General features: G+C 37.2%; 1 long non-coding RNA gene across 1 annotated transcript; it reads right to left on the bottom strand.

The window, feature by feature from the left end:
* Positions 1 to 2,705: 2,705 nt before the first annotated feature.
* On the bottom strand, positions 2,706 to 17,080 carry LOC150065834 (uncharacterized). Its single transcript, XR_016534805.1, has 4 exons — positions 16,899 to 17,080; positions 11,366 to 11,558; positions 3,881 to 3,972; positions 2,706 to 2,853 (listed from the first exon to the last, which is right to left on the bottom strand). It is a non-coding gene; the product is annotated as an uncharacterized LOC150065834 (long non-coding RNA).
* Between the last annotated feature and the right edge of the window lie 4,820 nt (positions 17,081 to 21,900).

The raw sequence follows: 21,900 nt of genomic DNA, 5'->3' as shown, positions 1-21,900 counted from the left end.
TATGAAATCAAAACAAGTTATTAACTTTTAATATATATGGTGGGACAGGCATATGATATATCACTCCATTCAAAACAACTACTTTAAACTCTTTACACATGAAAATGGCTTCTATAATTTCATATTATTTGCTTACCCACAAGTTGTTTTTCTAATATTACAAAGAGGGAATATTTAGAAGAAAGCATTCAAATACTCATTACAAGTAAGTATTCAAACACTCAAATCTACAAACTGATTTGAACAAGGCATTTTAAACAATATTTACTATGAAATTGAATTTGAAGGTATTTTGGAAAGAATGTCCTCTAAATGGCATGACTTTTTCTTTGAGATACTTAGCTTATGACCCCAGCTGGATTTGGGAACAAGAGGGCACATTTTCCCCTAGTTTTAAATTTTAAAAAGCATATTTATTTTACTGTCTTCATTTTCCATTAGTATGTTGAAGTCTACAAACTGTTCTTCTTGGAGGTTTAAGTGGTAGGCACAGGAATAAAAAATAACTATCATTTCAAAGATGTTCTGTTCTCAAGAGAAGTTCTGAATTCTGTTATTATCATCATTGCAAAAATAGGGAAAAATGAGGTACTATTATTTTGGTTTAGGGATGAGTTGCAAATCCAGACAGGCAAGGCCCACAATTTGTAGTCGTCACCAATACAGTATATTAAACTTAACCAATGACCTCTGCCATGTTGTTCTGAAACAACTTGGAAATGAATCATGGGTTCAAAGAGGTGATACGTTAACCCCTACTTAGCCCCGAAGTACAATCCTTTGAAGCTCCATCCTCAGCACCAGTAGAACAATGTGGAGGATCAGATACTTCCAACACAGAAACTGTTAAGTCTTTCTCAGCCTAGCTGAACTTCTGCTATGAACATGGCAACCTAAATTTGGACCTTCTCAAAGAGCCATATTTTAAAATAGAAGTGTCCCTATGATTTCCATCTGCAGAAATATAAACAAGAAATAAAAGCCTGGAAAAAATCAAATGGCTTATCCAAGACTTCTAAGCTTAAACATAGGAGAGTTAGAGGATAGTTAAATTTGTGGTTCTCCAAGTCTGGTTTCTTCCCTGCTATTCCTTTCTATGGAAACCACTTCCAGCTTTCACCGAACTCTTCTTGGTTGTTCAACCCTCATTCTGCTCCTAGGTGGACATAGAGGTTCCCTGGGGACATGGACTAATTCCTACATCAAGTTTTTCATTAAATTAAAAATAAAAAGGCAAGTATTGATGACCCACACCTGTAATCCTACCTACTCAGGTGGCTGAGAACTGAAGATCATGGTTTGAAAACAATCCATGAGATGCACACTTATCTCCAATAAATAGAAACAGTTGTGAATAGTACTGTGGATCAAGTAACAGAGTGCTAGCCTTAAGTACAAAGTAACTAAGGGATAAAGCCTAGGCACTAAGTTCAGGCCCCAAGACCAGCCAAAAAACAAAAGCAAAAGGAAACAAAAAACAGGTGTGGGGGGGTGAGTGCATTGTCAACTTGTTAAACACACACACAAACACACACACACACACACACACACACACACACACAAAGATCATGGTACTAAGAAACATAAACCATTTTGGAGATTGCATTATATATGCTTCCAAGGTATTTTATTCAGTTATGCATCTTTGATGTGGTAGTATTTTTTTAACATAGACTATTTCTCTGTTATTTAATTTTTTGCAGCATTTTTCCAGAGTTACTGTGCCATGGAATTTCCATAGGAGCAGACTTTCCACATTGCTGAGATACTTAGACTATATCATATATTCCAATGTTTCCTAAACCTTTCATGGGCTGCCTATCTGAACTACACCTGTGTACCCTAAAATAGAATAGATAGGAAACTACAGATTCTCTATCTAGCTTCAAGATGTTCAGACCTCAGCATCAGTAGACCAGTCAGGAGTTGATATAGTGGTCAGCAGGGGCCACTCAAGAAACTTACTAAGAAAAGAGAAAAAAGTACAAATTAGATTTTTGACCTAGAGAAAAAGAAAAGGTGGTTTCAAGAAAGAAATCACACACACACACACACACAAACAAACAGATTTGAAACCTACCTAAACACTCTGGATGGTGATGATGAGGGCAAAAGCTATTCATTCCAAATAGATGAGCTACATAGGTTACAGGTAGGGTAATGCAAAATTTCAAAGCATATTTGAAGACTAAAGAAAAGAAAGGATGCTCTAGATTCCTGTGGTATCCAGTAATAGAAAGCAAGCATCTAGTTCTCATAAAACCTTGTACAAGAGGGTATGATGTGTGGACCGTTGTGTTTTGCACAGGCAGGAATTGAGAACAACACACTTGCTTCTCTAGTTGTACCGTGGTATTGTGAAGGCATGGAAATCTCTATAAGAAAGCAGTAGTATACACACACACACACACACACACACACACACACACACACACACACACACAGATTGGGACAATGAGACTAGGTACACAGAACTGCATACAGTAAAATGTAGCCCAGAAGTAAGGCAAAGGAGATCAGCTTACAAATGAGATAGAAGGAAACTGATCTTTCAAGCCACCCTCCAAATGGAGGAACAATGATGTGAGGTAGGGCTCAAAAGACAAACTCCTGTGAGTGCGAGATTTAGTGTATGCGCCTGCATGTTGCATGCATGTGTTCATGAATATGCAATGAAAATGGAGGGAGAGGCAGCTTCCATTTATTTTGACATAAGGATCATTTCATGTAGAAGGTCTGGATACATTAGATCACCACCAATTATTTGTCTGGCTCCTTTTCTAAGCTTCGTATAAGCTGTGTATCATCTGCTTCTCCATAACTTGTTTCTCTTCTGTCATCCCCAACTCAACCCTAAAATTAAACAAAATCATAATTAATTTTGTGGCACATAGAAAAATAAAGTGCAGGGAAACGTTCTTCATTTCCTGCAGGGCAATGACTCTCAAACTGCCTGAAGAAATGGAAAATGATTTTTACCATCACAGGGAGCAGAAAAACAGCAATTTCCAATTAAGATGTTTGCTCTCTGTGTTCAAAAAGAGGAATTGGATTGCTTTGGAACTCTTTCTGTAAAGTAGAATTAAAATTATGGTACACACTAGCGGACAGGAAAATGACATGATGTGAAATACTGAGCAACACAGGGATGTAAATAAAGGGGCCAGCAAAGGATGTGTTAGTTTTATTTTTTTTTCTGTTTGCACTGTCGCAAAATTCTGAATACGAATCTGTTGATTCTAGGCTGCTAATGGATGTCAGACACAAAAACCATTTAAATTATATAGCACAACCAAACATTTCCCCATGCTTCTCATGAGCCTGCCTGTCTCTCTCCTTCCCTCCCTCCTTCCCTCTTTCCTTCCTTCCTTCCTTCCTTCCTTCCTTCCTTCCTTCCTTCCTTCCTTCCTTCCCATCTTATCTTGTTCTTTCTTTGTTTTTCTTTTTTTCTCCTTCCCCCTTTCTTCTTATCTCCCTTTTTTTCTTTTCCTTTCTTTCTTTTTGTTTTTTTGCCAGTCCTGGGCTTGAGCTCAGGGCCTGAGCACTGTCTTTGGACTTTCTCAAAGCTAGAGCTCTACCACCTGAACCTCAGAACCACTTCTGGCTTTTCTATGCATGTGGTACAGAGGAATCGAACCAGGGACTTTGTGCATGCTAGGCAAGCACTCTGCCACTAGGCCAAACTGCTCGTCCTCTCCCTCTTTTTCTATTCTTCCTTGCTTTCTAAGAAAAAAATTACAATGAAGCCAAAGAAAATTACGTAAAATCTATACATTTTGCATATCTAAACTTGTTACACAAACTTGGTAAGATGGTTAAATTTATTAAATTTACCTGGATATGATTCTATAACCTAACATACTGACCTTACAGACCTTACCTAAAAGTTTCCAGTCATCTTCCTGATATCTTTGACAGTCCAATCTCAGTGCAGGTTGTTTCAAGTTTCTTGGATCCTCCGTGTCCTCTAATCTGGGATAGATAGGCAGTTTTTTTTATTTTCATTTTAATATTTCTAGTTTCCATTTGCTACGGTGACCTTTGCGAAAATGCAAATTACTTGATAGAACCTCTATAATCTTCCCTCCTCTAAAATTGAAATTCAGATCATATGTTTTGGGCAGTATTATAAGAATGACATTTTTTGTATTTTATTTTTTATTATTGAGATAATGTATAGAGGGGTTACAGTTACATTCACCAGATAGTAGTGCATTACTTCTCACACATTAATGTCCTTTCTTATGTTTTTTTCCCATTTCCCTCTCCCCCCCTTGCAATCATCTTGTTTCCCCCCTTCCCTTTCCTATTCCAAATAACCAAATAAACATATATACAAAATACCAAATATACAAAATAACAAAGTCAGATACAGTAACAACATGAGATTAACCAAACGGCAGCAAAAAAGAAGAGAAATATCATAGTATGTTAAGAACAACAATCATAAGATAAAGCTCTTTTTTCTATATCCTAGAGATCCTTTCATTTAGTCTCATCCTATATGACCTTATGTATCTAGGTTTTGAGCTATTGTAATCCTCTGCTATGAGAGTCCTTGATGTGTACTAAATATTACAAGCATGTTCCTTTGGGTTTGGCTTTCATCATTGTATATGATTTTTTCCAAGTTTTTCATTTCCTTACAAATGGGGAAATGTAGAATGACATTCTTTTCTCAGTGCATTGCACTTGGTAATAACATGTATGTTTGATGACTGACCATGTAACATTTCATTTTGGTTATAATGTGGCTTCTCCCTGGTATAACAATGGAAGGTAATCCTTTCCTCCTTTATATTTAGTATTTTTTGAAAAAGATTTTATATAGATATGCACAGAATGTGAGGAACATAATTTTATAAAACTATGTGATATAGTATTCTGTACTATAGTGCTATTTTATAATGCTATCTTATCGCATTCTATACCACATTCTTTTTCAGTTTGGGGGCTTGAACTCTGGGCTTGGGCACTGACCCTGACTTCCTTATTGCTAAACTGGATTTGCTCAAGGCTAGCACTCTACCACTGGAGCCATACTGCCACTTCCAGCCTTTTCTGTACTTATTTGGAGATAAGTGTCTCATGGACTTTCCTGTCCTGGGCTGGCTTCAAATCAAGATCCTCAGATCTCAGTCTGATGAGTAGCTAGGGTTATAGGTATGAGCTCCTGAAGCCTGGCCAATATTCTTAAACTACTTTTGAGTAATTTAACACTTTGGAATCGTAGGATCATGTAATAACTTAGAGAGTGAGACATATAGCATTACCATTTGCTCCAGGACCTCATTGTGAGACTGATAATATTCCTTCTATGTCTTTCTGTCTTTCCTCTTACTTGTTTTCTCCCACCCCCCCTGCTCCATGCACTCATACATGCACTCATATGCACATGTGTGCATGCATGCACACACACATGCACATATACACACACATACACATGGATACATATTCTACACTCATTCTTACGTTAAAATCCTAACTTCCTGTTTGAATAAATAGGGTCTTTAGGAGACAAAATTAGAGACGATCATAAATTCATAATGTGAGGATCCTATCCTGATAAAAGCATGGTCTTACAAGAATGATGTGAGGATTCTGTCTCTGTCTCCTTCTCTCTCTCTCTCTCTCTCTCTCTCTCTCTCTCTCTCTCTCTCTCTCTCTCTCTCTCTTTCTCTCTCTCTGTCTCTGATGTGAGGACACATGGAAAATATGACTATCTGATGATCTGCAGGTCAGGATAATAATCCTTGCCAAAACTCAATTTGTCTCTGACTTCAAATCTATAATCTCAAAAATTGTGAGAAAAATAACATCCCATCATTGAAGGTACTCACCCCTACTATTTTTTTATGGCAAAGGTGATTGTTATGTGCCCATATGCAATGAGATCCATTTTAAGTCTTTAACAAGGGCAATGCGAAGTTGACTTCTTAGAGTCTAGGGATTAGGGTATGAATAGGCACAGACATATTTTCCATCTGTAATTCTGCTCGAATCAACATAAGTGAGACCAGAAGGAAATGCCAGGGTAGAGGTGGGATGGGAAAGAGAGAAGCTCAGAAAGAGTATGAATTTGTATTCTCATGGAGACAATCAATGTTTGAGAGGGAAATCTTCCCGATTGGAGAGTCATCTAGTTCAACCACGGGCATCTTCTTGTATTCTGGCAGCAAATGGACATGACATTTCTTCTATACTCCCACTGGGACAGAGTAGATCCCAGTGGGATGCTGGGATTGTCGCTTTGGTCTAATTTTAAGTAAATCAAATGAGGCAGCACATTGCCACATCCCTCTGGAAACTATTCCAAAATTGAGCAGATCTCATCTTTTGAAAATGTTCCCTGAGTAATGGAAACATGAGGAAGGGGAATATTCTACAGACCCCAAAAGCATCTCTCAACCACAGTGGAATGCAGCCTACCAGACACACTTTTATAGCGGTCAGGGTGGACATGGGAAAGATTTGAGAGACAGAATGATAAGTCCTGCTGTCATTTAAAATCATTTCCATTGTTTAACGCTCCCAAGGATTAAATGACACACAGGACTGGGCACACAGAGACAGGATCAATCTCATTTAAATTTGTAACATGTAGTTACTGTTATTTTGATTGGCAAGTACTACGCGTTAACAAACTACGGTGCTACTTTTCCTAGTTCTCACAAGGTGGAAAGAGAATAAATTCAGTTAGGAGCATCCTACATTCTACTCATCAACTAACACAAAAACCTTGGATAAAAAACAGGGCTTCCCTGAATCTTAAGACCACCATCACATTTATCTATATCCCAGATTTGCATTCATTTCATAACTGATACTAAGAGATCCAGAATCTGTAGCAAGATTTTGCTCTCAAATCATTTTTCCACCTTCAGCGTCTTTGTGTCTTTGTGTATTTCTTCTGTCCTTCCACACAATGTTAAATAAATCACTTTTTATTTATCCCAATTCCTGTGGAAAAAGCTCATATCCCAAGACTCTCTAATGTTTGATACTTAACTCTCTGTGGGAATAAAAATACATATTCAAAAGGCAGCACAATAAATGGTTTCTAATTGTATGCTAGTTTATTTTCATTAACCATTTTTTTTCAGTTGACTAAATACCACATCATTTTCCCTATGCCATGGATCTTATAATCTCAACTTTTGGTCTACCTACCACTAGCTCTAGCCTTCCATCTACAAATGCCCTGAATTTATTTATCCAGTCATTTTAATTGGAGATAGAGTGTTCCCCTAACGATTCATGTATGGAAATGTCGGGCCCAATGCCAACAGTGTTATTTTCAGATATTCTGGAATGTGGAACCTTTTTGAGGAAGTAGGTCATGCAGGGCAGTGTCTGTGGGACAGAGATTGCATCCTGGATTTTCTGATTGTCTTTCTTTCAGCTTCTTGTTTTCACCAAGGGAAACACATTCCTTTCCCTCGTGCTCCTAATGCCATCGTGAATCACCTCACATTGGAATCAAAGACATGGAGCCAAGTCGTTCACACTGAAACTTCGGAGGCTGTGACCCAAATAAATTTTTCTTCCATTAGATGGCTCCACACAGGTACCTTGTGATGGCCATGAGAAAGAGAATTAATACACAAGAAAACAAATGGAATGCTGATTCAGTACACTATTAATTGATGCATGGAAACATTTCTTCTTGGATCTTTCCCTTCACAAGGTCATTCCAAGGGACTTATCCAAATTTTTTCCCATAAAAAATATAGCTTCGGGGCCGGGAGTTTGGCCTAGTGGTGGAGTGCTTGCCTAGCATGCACGAAGACCCGGGTTCGGTTCCTTGGTACCACATAGTTAGAAAAAGCCAGAAGTGGTGCTGAGGCTCAAGTGACAGAGTTCTAGCCTTGAGAAAAATCCAAGGACAGTGCTCAGGCCCTGGTAGCTTAAGCCCAGGACTGGCAAAAAAAAATAACAGCTTTATCCCTGTGAAAGAAATCTGACATTAGAACTAAATATGAAGCAAGCAATCAATTCTGCTATAAATTTTACTGTTTCTTATTCTGTTCTCCATTGAGTAGTGATGCTATTATCTGTATCTCTGAATAGGTTCAGCACATCACCGACAAGACACCAAAAATCATAGGGATATTATTAACCTCCTTCTAATGCTACTGAGCCTTCAGTGAAGTCACCTTCACTGACCTTTTTTTAATGTGATGATTCCAAAACTTCTAGTAAGTGTGGGTGTCAGTTGGAAATCTGATGTGGCATAATGGAATGCCATGTGAGTATTAAAGACAATTGTATTAAATGTCTTGTTTTCTTTAGTATCTGAAATACAGGATTTGTTTTAGCAATTTTTACTTAAGTATTTGTACACAGAAGTTGCCATTAACCACAAAGCAAATTATGAGTAAATTGCATCTTGATTAATGTCATCCATTTCAACCTTCTCAATACTCAGCATCCTTGCTCATCCTCACTCCTCATGTTTCTTAATTTTATAGGACTGCAGTATGACCAAAACACTAGGATTTTTGGAACTCTTGAATAATGGCTTAGAAAAATGCTTCATAGATATTTAATTATGTGGATAACGTCCTGTATTATGGCTTCACTGTCAATCCTTATTATCATCTTAATTGGATTTGTTTAGTAAGCCTTTGAATAGAAATTTCACATGTGCCCACATGTGACTATGTAAGCCAATATTTTACTAATTTAATTTCAATGGCCAATATGCAAGGCAATTATTATCATCTGCAATCAACAGGTGAGAATAAGAATCTCTAGAAAGATTTTCCTATTTTCCTATTTTCAGAAGACATTAGTTGCACAATTGCTGTCGAACAGTTAGAATCAGAGATTTTGGCACCAATCTGAATGCAATTTTCAATCTTAATATTCTAGTTTTTAGCTAAATGTCTATGGCCTCAGAGTTCTTTTTCTAGCTTGAAAAGAAAAAAGTTAGACAATACCAAGCAACAAAAAACAGATTTTAATAATGATACAGCCTGTCTTCGTGAATTGTATTCCATGGTGCCTTAAATAACAGTAACTTTTCAGTGATATTTATGGTTTCATGTGATGTATTCATATCATATTGGCCTGTTTCTCTGATCCTTGGTTTTCCATAGCATGACATAGAAGATTCCTGACCTTGTAGTATTCTCTATGGCTTTCATAGGCAATATAGGATATCTATGCTTGTGCTCAGCACTCTTTCACTATAAAGGTGAATGAATCTGCTATGAAGCTGAATCTAATACAGATAGACAAGACAGTTTCTGCAGAAGCTGCAACCTTCACTCATTCCAGAATTTCATGTGAGAAATGGCTCTTTTCTTCTGCCTCATCCTGCGACTTCATTGGAGTATAAATAAAATTCTTTATGTACAGTGCCTCAAATACAAACCAAGCTTTAGCCAAACAAACAGAGGCATTAGTATGCCCCACTTGTCAAGATTTCTGCTCCTGCTATCTTGCAGAGATAGGTGCTTCTAGTTAGGGTGAGTGACAAGTGTGTCTGATGAGTGGGAGAGAGGAGTCCTCTGCTCCTTGTGTTTCATTCACTCGCTGCCAAGAAGAGAATCCCAGTCAAAAGTAAAAACAATCCTGCCTCTGGTTGCACCTAATTGTCCAGCAGCAGAAAGGAATGGGATGTGGGTGCCTGCCAATGTCTGAAAGCTGAGCAGATGTTTTCAATTACTCTCCCTTTTGTAATTCTACCCTACGAATAAGCATTTCAAACCTGGAAAATAATAGACCTACATGAACCTAACAAAAGGACAGGCATAGCTAAAATGAGACAGAACAGATAAAGCAAATGCATTTAGAAGCATCCAATGGGAGTATTTAGGAATTATTTTTATATCAGAAAACAATTTTACCCCTAAATATCTTCTAATGGTGGGTTTTTGGATTGCATGTTCTGGTAAATATACTTTCTTTATATGATGGAAAGTTTTCCCTTTCTTTCCTTCTTTCCTTCCTTCCTTGCTTCTTTCTTTCTTTCTTTCTTTCTTTCTTTCTTTCTTTCTTTCTTTCCTTCTTTCTTTCTTTCTTTCCTTCGTTATGCTATTCCTGGCAATTAAATCTAGGGTCTCACATTTTTTACTTGGCTTCTTTTTTGTTCAATGCTTGCTCTTTACTACTTGAGCCACAGCTCTACTTCTGGATTTTGGCTCCTTGTTTAGAGATGTGAATCTCACAGATTTTTGACTCTCGACTGATTTTGAACCACAATTTTCAGATCTTCCTGAGTAGCTTATGATTGCAGTTGTGAACTATCAACACTAGCCAGAAATTTTAAGTTGGTTCAGGACTAAACACTGTTAATACTGTTGTGAGAAGCTGTGATATTAAAATAAATTTGGTTGACATTTAGGAAATGTTGGTAAATCACATTGAAGCAAGCCTAAAGAGATATACATTTTGCTTTAGTAGAATTCTAAGATCATTGTAGATTACTTGTAATCAGTTATCAAAAGTAAGGTATAGTAAAAGCTGTAAAATGGAACTATTATGTGAATTTTTCATATTGGTTTTTCACATATAAATTGAGATACCAAAGCTGTTATCTTTGGTGAGATTAGAGAATAAATCAGACAAAATAGAACCATGAGATAATTGACATGTATGGGTGCCTAATTGTACTTCTAGTTGCATGTTTTAAGTTCAAGTGTGATTGAAATAATTTCATTCTATTGTTCACATTAAAGGTACATTAAAGGCAGAGAGCACTAGTTACAGAATATAGACCATATACCACCACTTACTTTCTTCAGTCTTATTCTAGCATAATAATGTAAAAGGGTCAGCCTACAAGAATTATTAGGCAAGAATTAGTACTTTAGAAAACAAACATTCCCAACAGGAAAAAGTAAAACATTAACAACAACAAAACAACAAAAGCAAATTGTTCATATTTGCTTCTGGTAAGGAGGCACTCAGATGCTTCATGCTGGGAAAGTACATCGGTGGGTAAAGAACTTGGTTGCCCAAAGGGACTCACAGTGATCTCCTTGACATCAGACCATTCCAAGATTGAGGTGTTCAGTAGAGCTATCATCCTCAGACATGGCATTGCCTCCCTGGGCAGTATTCCTCATTCACAGCAGCTCAGTGTGGGTTTGAAGACTTCACTAACAAAGTTCTTAGCACTCAACCCTCAAGCCAAAACAGCTAGCCTTAAGAGCCACACTCTTTGGTCTTTGGTAGGTGATTAACTGCACTTAGCAAATGCCTTTTAGATGCTAGAGATGAGTGATCATGTATTTCCTATCTTTTTGTTTCTATCACCTAGTCCTTCTCATTTAGAAATCCTCTATGGCAAGTTTACAGCCATGAAAGTTAAGCTTATGGTCAATTTGTCTAAGACACACCCCAGTCTAGATCTTACCTTGGAAGATGATTTTTACATGTGATGTATATTTAGATCAGCATACATTCAGCATAGCAGATTATCCTACATTAGGTGATTCAGCCTCATCAGATCATTTGAAGGTATTAAGGGCAAAGAGTTTCATTGTGTTTCTCTGGAGAGTCCTGAGTACTTTCATTATAAGATCTCCATTCTACTTTGGAAACAGCATCTGTGAGTGAAATAGAGAGATGCTATGAATCACTATGACTGATGCTGAGCATAGAAACCAAGGGCTTGAAGATGATAAGTACATTGTCCCCAGACTTTTCCACTTGGATTCTTAGGATCTCCTTCTCAGCTGAGCAGCTTTAACTTCTCCCAGCAATACAAAATATTTCTGGATATTTTATAAGGTAAATATATTTGGAGACTTCAATTAAAAAAAATCAATTCAATGTCTTTTTTCCAGCCTACTTCCTAAAGTGGAGATTATATGAATTAACATGATAAAATTATAGGAATGAAGATGATAACATTTTTCCAGTGACAGTGATAGTATGAACAACAAATCTCTCATAGCTTCAGAGATTTAAGGCTTATAACCCAGCTTCGCAAATACTTTCTCATGAGATTCTCACTTCAGTGCGATAAACTAGACAATGACTTCATTTTATAGGCATAATAGAAGGCTGGGAACTATCAAATGATTTTTCCCAAGACTTCAATACTCATAAATACTAAATTCATGTCTGATGCTCAGCCCATTTTCCCTTTTCCATGGCTTCCTATTGGGAAGGAGACAGAATAGATATCCGTAAGATGATTCCATGGGTATACTATGTACTCATGGGATTGGAACCCGTTTTGACCAGGAAATACAAAGGAAAAGTCCTCTGCTAGGGCCAGACCATCCTTTGCCTGAGGCTATTTTTGTTCATTGAAGCCTCAAGAACACTAAAACTTCAATGGAAGCATACATCGGGAAATAAAAGACGTGGGAAAAGTTCTCAAACTGGCTAGCTTACATTTCCTGTTGGCTTTTTCCAACACATTCTTGGCACCAGATGAGAGTAATGTGGTAAAGTGTCTCTGTGAGTTTTGAACCATTTTGAGACAGGGGACAGTAAGATACCCCCAACCCACTATGCCCCAAGGGCTTATTTGGACATCCTGAGGTTTTCCCTGTAGCCTCTCTGGTGGTCTATCGGTCATTTCAAGTATATTTGCTTTGCAGGGACTCTCATAGCATTAACATGACAGGACTTTCTCTATTTCCCTTGCTGGCTGTCATTGGAAATGCCAATAAAATAGATTTGCTTCATGTATACTTGATCTCTAAAGAGAAAGCACAAGCTAGTTCTTGTCTTGTCCTGACATAATTACCAATCATAGTATGGGCTTCATAGGATTAGTACCAGCTACAAGAAGTTACATTGTGTCCTACCTTACAGGAAACAAGTGGCCAGGCCTTGAACACAGTAAACAAATTCAACAAAGGAGGTAACTCACACATTTGAAAAAGATTGACATGTTGTTATGTAAGATCCAAAGCTGTAATTTATTGGGCACCTACTATGAACCAAGTGTTTTTATGGATGTGATGTAAATTTCTCATGACAATCCTGCAAATTCTTGGAGAGAAAAACTGATATTTAGTGAAAGAAGTGACTAAGATCACATAGAGGAAAAAAATATTTAGTCAAGGAAAGATTCTCTAACAGCTGTTTCTGCTACTTATCCTGAAGTATTTGTCTTTAAATCATATATAAAACATATTATTTATAAAGGAGAAATCTCTTTCTACTTATCTATCTATCTATCCACTCCCTCCATACCCTTCTTTCCTACTGAAATGGGATTAAAATGACATTTATGAAAAAGGAATCTCATTGGGATTCAAAGCACAGCTAATTTTTAGTAACTACTAGTGTTGTTGCTTTCTAATAGGTGTTTAATATTTCTGAAATTAGAAATGCATCGTTTGTTCTAACTGCTCTCCCATGTTGCTTCTAGGATCTTATTATTCCTTCCATCAGATACACTTTCAAAAGTATTCATTTTATTGTCCTTAAATAGCTATACCAAGGGATTTTAATTCAATGTCAGCTTATGTCTATGATGCATCATGATCATGATCCGTGCTACTCTTCCAGCATCCTCCTCCTCCTGTCCATCCCAACTCCACTTATCCCTCTTTAAGACACTTCAAGAAAAAGTCATTGATTTTTCCAGTAAACATGTACAGAGCATATACCCTCGTAGTGGATGTAGTGCTAGGAAATGTGTACTAAATGCTCTAATGCTCTGTTGTGTTCACAAAGAAGACCCAACAGATTGCTCAGGAGACAGAAAAAGAGTGGACAAGTGCTTTGCCAAACCACGAGTCCTTTTTTATTGTTATCTTCTCTTTCATCCTAAGAGAATTTCAGTTGTGGGCAATTCTAGATTGTTCCCTCAGAACCACAGGCACATGAGTTTTATACAAGATTTTTTTGTGAAAGTCAGATATTGTCTGAATCTTGCTATAGAATAGGTTAGAGAACTGAAAACCCCACTGCTAAGCAACATTTACAAACCTTAGATCTAAGAACACACAGAATTTACAAAGAAACAGGACACATCTTCAAGTCCCAAAAGTCCAGTGAATGAATTGTTTGAAATCCAGGTCCTGAGCTAGTGAGGATGCCGTAGGTCCTTGAGGTCAGAGTATGAAAAACGTGGGCCTGGTGGAGTCTTAAGAATGAACAGATTAAGGTTCACACTCTAGCAATCAGGATAGGAAGGTTTGGACATGCGTATGGATGAGACTTGAAGTGTGTATTCCTGTACTATCCCAAAGCTTCCAAGCAGCCACACTGTTAGTGGAAGACAAGTGAATGAGAATCTCATCTTTCTGAACAATGTAGTTGCTTTCCCAGTGGGATGCTTGGAGCCCAAGAAATTACACTTCACTCTAAGATGTGCAATGGTATCATATTTTTATGTAAATATCTCTCCTTGTCCTATACAACTTTATCATTTTCTGTGTTTAAAAAGTCCATCTCATTTAATCTTGGCCCTTGAAATTTTGAGAGATTCCATAATTATTCGGAACACTTTGTAAATAAATGTGCCCAAAGGCTCATTAAAATAGTTTATTTAAACTCAAATTTTCTCCAGAGGTATATCACAATGAATATTCTAATACTTTGTTATTAACTTCAAGATAACACATAAAGGTTGTTTAACCTTTATGAATCCAATAGGATAAAATCAGCATATCTTTTTATATTTATGTTGTGTTTGTTTATTTTCCCCTTTAAGTCAGAGACCTTTCCATGCATGAATTAACTCTGCTGTTTCATCTGTGAATTGCTATTCTGTGTTCAATACTTCAATACCTAACTTTCAGTCCAGTAATTTAATGAAAATTTTGTAGAGGGAAAGGAGAGATTAAATGGGGATTGAATATCATAGAAGTACTTTATATGTGAATATAAAAAATAGCATAATGAAGCCTGTAATCCTAGCTACTCAGGAGGCTGAGATCTAAGGATAGTGATTCAAAGCCAGCTGGAGCAGGGAAGTCCATGAGACGCTTATCTCCAATAAACTACTCAAGCAGAAAGTGGCACTGTGGCTCAAGTGGTAGAATGCTAGGCTTGAACAAAAAGAAGCTCAGGGAAAACATCCAGGCCTATAGTTCAAGGACTCTCTCTCTCTCTCTCTCTCTCTCTCTCTCTCTCTCTCTCTCTCTCTCTCTCTCTCTCTCTGTATGTATGTATATATATATATATTTATATATTTATATATGTGTGTGTATGTGTGTGAGTGTGTATCATAATGATACCATCAAGGAGGAGAGAGGTACAAGGAGTAAACAGCAGGCATCCATGGGGTAGCATTTTAAATTCTGTTATAAAATATTTCCTTTCCTACTAGCATTTACTTATATGTAACATTTATACAGTGTGCATTTATACAGGTAACATTTTCATACAGGTAACATTTTCAATGTTTGGCTTACTACTATTTGTTGTATCTTTATGATATATATAACCTAGAAAGGGACACAGAAAGACTAAGTAACAGAGTCAGAAAACAGATTGTCAGTGCTTATAATTTATGATTGGTATATCCAAAGACTCTCAATCCTGTTCAATTATTTTGTTGAATTATTCTGAATTGTAATTAAAGACTAAGAGCTTATTTTCAGAGAGATTTTTGCATGAGATGAATCCCTTGGGACCAGAGATGAAAGCATGTTGTTTCAAAAGGGATTTTCATTTGCCCATATTACACATTCTGGAAATTTTATTGGAAATTTGCAACAGGTTTATTGAGATAGAATTTATATGCCATAAAATTTACTTGTTTAAAGTATACAATTCAAAGGTTTTTAGTATATTTATGAATTTATACAACCAACAGCATAATCTGATTTCTCAATATTTTTGTTATGTCTAAAGACATTCTTGTATGCACTAGACATTATTCCCATTCTTTCCAGACCACTCATCTATTTTATATCTCTATGTATTTGCCTACTTAGGATATTTCATATGACTGGTATCCTACTTTGTGATTTTTTGTGACTGTCTTCTTTTACTTAGCAAAATATTTTGTTACTTTCTCAGCAGGAGGCTTAATGAGAACTGCTAGTTTTATAAATTACACATTCAAACCACATAATATACGAGTTCAACATACCCTCTATTTTACCTAGAGAAGAGGCTGTGGATTAGCAATATTTCCAAATTGATTTGGTGCCTTTTCAAAGCTCAAAATGAGAGAGAGAGAGAAAGAGAGAGAGAGAGAGAGAGAGAGAGAGAGAGAGAGAGAGAGAGAGACAGAGACAGAGACAGAGACAGAGACAGAGACAGACAGAGACAGAGAGACAGAGACAAAGAGACAGAGAGTAGAGAGACCGAGAGACAGAGAGAGACAGAGAGACAGAGAGAGGGAGAAAGAGAGTATTGCTCTTAGCAATCTGTCTGATGTTATACTTTGGTCTAGGAAGGACTCTTGCTATCTCCTTCCTTAAACAAATATTTCTGAAGGTGTGCATGTTAGTTTCACAGAAGTAATAATTTCATTTTCTGGGGTCATTGATATCTTCCCAACAAGCACACCGCAATTATTTGTATGGAAAGCACCTTATAACAGAAACTAGTACAATGTTATCATTAGTAGATTCGTACAGCAGTCATGAATCAAAGGGTTACAGACTACACACGTGTCCTCAATTCATTTTACTTTTTTATGGTATTTATAAGTTCTACCAGATAGAGATAGTTAGATAGATAGATAGATAGATAGATAGATAGATAGATAGATAGACAGACAGACAGATAAACAGATGGTTACTTCAGAATTGAGGATAATATATAGGAAAGTAGCAAGCCATGCCCAGAGACATAAAAATAAACTATCAAATCTTCATTTGTTCCTTCTCAAAGCACTACCCAGGAAGAGTCAGCTAGAAAGTTTCTTGCTGGGTGGCAAGACAGGATGCTTAGAGACAGGATGCTATAGTGTGAGAGGTCAAATTCATTTGACTTGAATAAGAGCAGATTGAGAAATACCCAACTCGGACACTTCCTGTGGATTCAGTTGATTTCACCCCAAGTCACATTCCTGGCTGTTTTTGTCCATCTTTCTCCTACTTGTCCTTGTCTCTCCTAGAAGTATTCTTCAGTCATTGAAAATATTGCCTTACGAGAAGCTGACCCCAATGTAGCCATTAATACATCGCAGAGCCAGAATTTCTGTCCCCATATTTTAGACCGTTGAGAGGAGGTAAGTAAGAGTTTGAGGTTTTAAGGGCATGAGGATTGTGATGTCCCTGAATCAAGTATTCTAAAATCTATTGAAACAAAGGGTACACATTGTTTTTAAAGATTATTATAAAGATGATGTACAGAGAGGTTACAGTTACATAAGTATTGAGTATATTTTGTTTTGAACAATGCACCTCACTCACTGATTTTCTCCTTGTTCTTCTCCTCCCAACTTTCTTCCCGCCAAGTTGTACAATTTATTTCCAACTTAGTGTCTGGTGAATATCACTGCACCCTTTGTCCCACAGTTTCTCTGTGTTTCTCTTTCCTCTCCCCAAATCAGATAAATTACATTGCCTTGTTAAAAGTTACACAGAGAACTACATTTGTAACAATGAGCTTCCAAAGATTTCTTAGAACTGTGCTTATGTTTTTCGTTGGTGGTGGTGTATTTGGTTTGACTTTTGTTTTAACTTGACACTGAGTCTCACTCTGTTACTCAGGCTGGCCCTTGAGACAAGATCTTTCTGTCTGTTTTCCCCAGCAGCTAGAATTACAGTAGTGTACATGGCTATAATCATATTCAGAATCTCAATTTCTCTATCTAAATTATACCAAGGAATGATTTTGCTCAATGTCCTTTTTCTTTCCTTTTACACAGTATCTCACTTTGTTACCTGATATATTGGATATATTTGTATTTGGTTATTTGAAATTGGGTAGGGAAGGGGGGAAAACAAGATGACGGGTGGGGGGGGAGGGAAATGGGGACCAAGACATGTGAAAGGGTATCAATGTATAGGAATTAATGCACCATCTATCTGGCAAATATCATGTAACCCTTCTATTAATTACAATAAAAATCTATGAAAAAAAAGATTCAATGAAATAGCACTAGACTTGTTTTTGTACACAACTTACTAAGTATATGCTTGATTTTTATTGAAAATTCAGGATAAAAATAATCTAATCAAATAAGGCCTCAAATGGTCCAAATTGTTTTTACTCACCACAGTGTTTCCTTAAAGTAAAACCTCTGTTTCAGAAAAATGCTGAGAAACAACAAATAATTTTGACATCAACTGTAACAATTTCTCCACAGATCTGAAAGTTTTTATTTTTTAATGTTGGCTTGTGTAGTCAATAGGTTTCTTAATAAAATCCAGTGCCTCTTCCCAAGGAAGAGAAGCCACAGAAGCTAGAAATACCACATTGAATCCGTAGTGACCCAGCTAGCCTTTCCTAACTGCTAACTAGGCAATTCTCAGGAGCCCAGGAAGGAAATCCAAAAGGAAATAAACATGAAATAAATCAGGCATCCCATTGTTTTTGTTGTTGTTGTTGTTCTTTAATCTTTTTCTTTCAGTATGTTTTGTTTGGGTGCCTGACTATATGTGGAGTGTGTGCTTGTGTGTGTGTGTGTGTGTGTGAGAGAGAGAGAGAGAGAGAGAGAGAGAGAGAGAGAGAGAGAGAGAGACAGAGACAGAGAGAGAGAGACAGAGAGAGAGAGAGACAGAGAGACAGAGAGAGAGAGAGAGAGAGAGAGAGAGAGAGAGAAATTTTTTAATCATCATCAGGACATTAGTATTCAGAGGCAGGAAAATGCCTCCTGAATGAGATGTTTGTAGGGAAAATTACAAGGGAGAGGAGTGGACTTTGACCGGGCAATGCCCTCTGAAGATTGGGGTGGATCAGAATGGTTTTGAGTGTTTTTTTCTGCTCCCCTAATGGAAGTAAAATAAAAACATGAAATAGAGGGGGTGTAACAGCAAGCAGGAGGATAAATACCAAGGAAGTGATGTAAACACAGCCCCCAATTTCCCCAGCGAGTAAGAGAATGAGGAATGTGTTATTTATCTGTCTTTGAAATCTACTAGGCAGTGTATGGAGCTACCCTCTGCGGGAATAACTTCTATAAATAATCAAAGAATTCTAGGATAGAAGTTGGAGGTGAGGTGAAAAAGAATCTAGGAAATGAAATTTCCCTAAATTCTGGGTCTTGGCACACCTTTCCACAAGCTTCACATTGTATTCTTCCCTAGCAGTGAATGAGCAGGCCCCTTACAACCGACCAGAGGTCTCTAAGGCTGCTCCACCCTTGATGTAGGATAGAAAAATGAAGCAAACTATGGTTAATGACTTGATTGCCCACATTTACTGATGAATAGGTAGTGTGGGCTCTGGAATTAAACCAACCAGCTCCAGTACTGCATTCATTATTGATTTATTTTTTTAATTTTTAAAATATATTTTTATTGTAATTAATAGAAGGGTTACATTATATTCACCAGATAGGCGGTGCATTACTTCACAAACATTGATACTCTTTCTCATGTTTTGGTTCCTCTTTTCCTTCCCCAAACCCCTCCCCTCATCTTGTTTTCCCCCTTCCCTATCTTATTTCAAATAACCAAATAAACATATATATTTGTGGCCAAGCTTTGTTTCTCTCATCCATAGAATTGGGTAAGACCAATAATAATTCTTACTTAGTGTGATTGCTATAAGAAATGAACACTGGAAATCTTCACATGAGTAGAATAGCCAAAAAATTCTATAAAGCTGGAACACTGGTCCTGTTTGTTGTTATTACTTTTACTATTGTGAATATTAGTTGAGAAAGAAATGTAGAAACCAAATGCATATATTAGAGCATTTTGTGGTTCTAATACAGAAGGGTAGAGGTCTGATGTAATAACACCTGTAGAACTTTCAGGATCATTAGCCTCAGCTAATGTCAACAAAACACATCTCATTAAAGGTTACTGAAAGATAGATGAAGCTGTCTGTCTCATCCTGATATGAAAGAAGAGAGATGTAGTTGCCATAACATATACAACTATCAGAGATAGTATATGTTGACTCTGAGTCAGTAATTAAAGTCTATTTTAGTATTAAAAAAACTTGGATCTCATTTATAATGGACCAGGAGGGTGGAAAAGGCAGAACTTTTGCCATCAGCAGGACCAGTACTGGAGGAATGTGTCATCCTGAGGTGAAGGAAGAAGGTAAGAGAGGACATTCTATGTGAGTTAACCACATGGCAAGCTTGACATATCCTCATGTCAAGAATAATCCTTAGCACAAATAGCAGATACACTAGGCCTCCTTGGCACAGGTCGAAACTTTCTCAATAAGGACCAAGAAACACAACAAATCAGAGAAAGGTTTTATAAGTGGAACTGCATTGAACTGCAGAGCTTTTGTATGGCAAAGGACATAACTAGTAAATTAATTAGGAATCCTACAGAGTGGGAGAAGATCTTCACCAACCAAACAACAGACAAAGGCCTCATATCTAAAATATATCAGCAGCTCAAAAAATTGAATCACTCCAAAACTCATCTCCAAAGAAACAACCATCCCATTAAAAGATAGCATTTACCCAATCATCCAGAAAAAAGGGCATACTAAATCCACTAGCACAACGATGTTCATTGCAGCACTATTCACCATAGCAAAGATATGGAACCAACCTAGATGTCCCTCAGTTGATGAGTGGATTAACAAGATGTGGTATTTATGCACAATGGAATTCTTTTTTTTTAAATTTTTTTATTGTAATTAATAAAAGGGTTACATGATATTTGCCAGATAGAAGGTGCATTAATTCACATACATTGATACCCTTTCACATGTCTTGGTACCCATTTCCCTCCCCCCCCACACCCCGCACCCGTCTTGGTTTTCCCCCCTTCCCTATCAAATTTCAAATATCCAAATACAAATAAATTCAATATATCAGATAACAAAGTGACATACTATACCAATATGAGATAACCAAGGGACAGCAAAGGAGATGAGAGACAACATAGTACATTAAGGACAACAATCATTCATTATATGGCTTTTGTTTCAATATCCTGGAGGTCCTTTCAATTAGCTTCACATTATATGGCCTTATGTATCAAGATTTTGCTCTATTGCAAATCTCTGTTAGTAGAGCCCAAGGTTTCTACTGATTATGACGAATGAGGGAAACCATTGAGCCTAAGTTCCTTTGAGTCTGGCTTACTTCACGTAATATGATTTTTTCTAAGTCTTTCCATTTCCTAACAAATGGGACGATGTCATTCTTTCTGACAGCAGCATAGAATTCCATTGTGTACAAATACCACAACTTGTTGATCCACTCATCAACTGAGGGACATCTAGGTTGGTTCCATATCTTTGCTATGGTGAATAGTGCTGCAATGAACATTGTTGTGTTAGTGGGTTTCGTATGTCCTTGTTTCTGGATGGTTGGGTAAATGCCAAGTAGTGGAATTGCTGGGTCGTAGGGGAGTTCTATGTTTAGCCTTTTGAGGCACTGCCACACTGCTTTGCATAGTGGTTGAATGAGTTTGCACTCCCACCAACAGTGTAGTAGTGATCCCTCCTGGCCACATCCCCTTAAGCATCTGTTGTCATTCGTTTTCCTGATCCTGGCCATTCTAACTGGAGTGAGGTGGAATCTTAGGGTTGTTTTGATTTGCATTTCTTTTATGACCAGAGATGTTGAGCATTTCTTCATGTGTCTATAGGCCTTTTTTGTTTCTTCTTCAGAGAAGACTCTCTTTAAGTCTTTGGCCCATTTTTTAATGGGATGGTTGTTACTTTGGAGGTTAGTTTTGGAGTGATTCAATTTTTTGAGCTGTTGATATATTTCAGATATGAGGCCTTTGTCCGTTGTTTGGTTGGTGAAGATCTTCTCCCACTCTGTAGGCTTCCTGATTAGTTTACTAGCTATGTCCTTTGCCATACAAAAGCTCTGCAGTTTAATGCAGTCCCACTTATCCAGCCTTTCTCTGATTTGTTGTGATTCTTGGTCCT

This window comes from Megascapheus bottae, chromosome 3 (genome assembly GCF_031878675.1).
Source record: "Megascapheus bottae isolate mThoBot1 chromosome 3, mThoBot2.hap1, whole genome shotgun sequence".
Lineage (NCBI taxonomy): Eukaryota > Metazoa > Chordata > Mammalia > Rodentia > Geomyidae > Megascapheus > Megascapheus bottae.
Note: the sequence above shows the minus strand (reverse complement) of the source record. Positions and strands in the feature narration are given on the sequence as shown.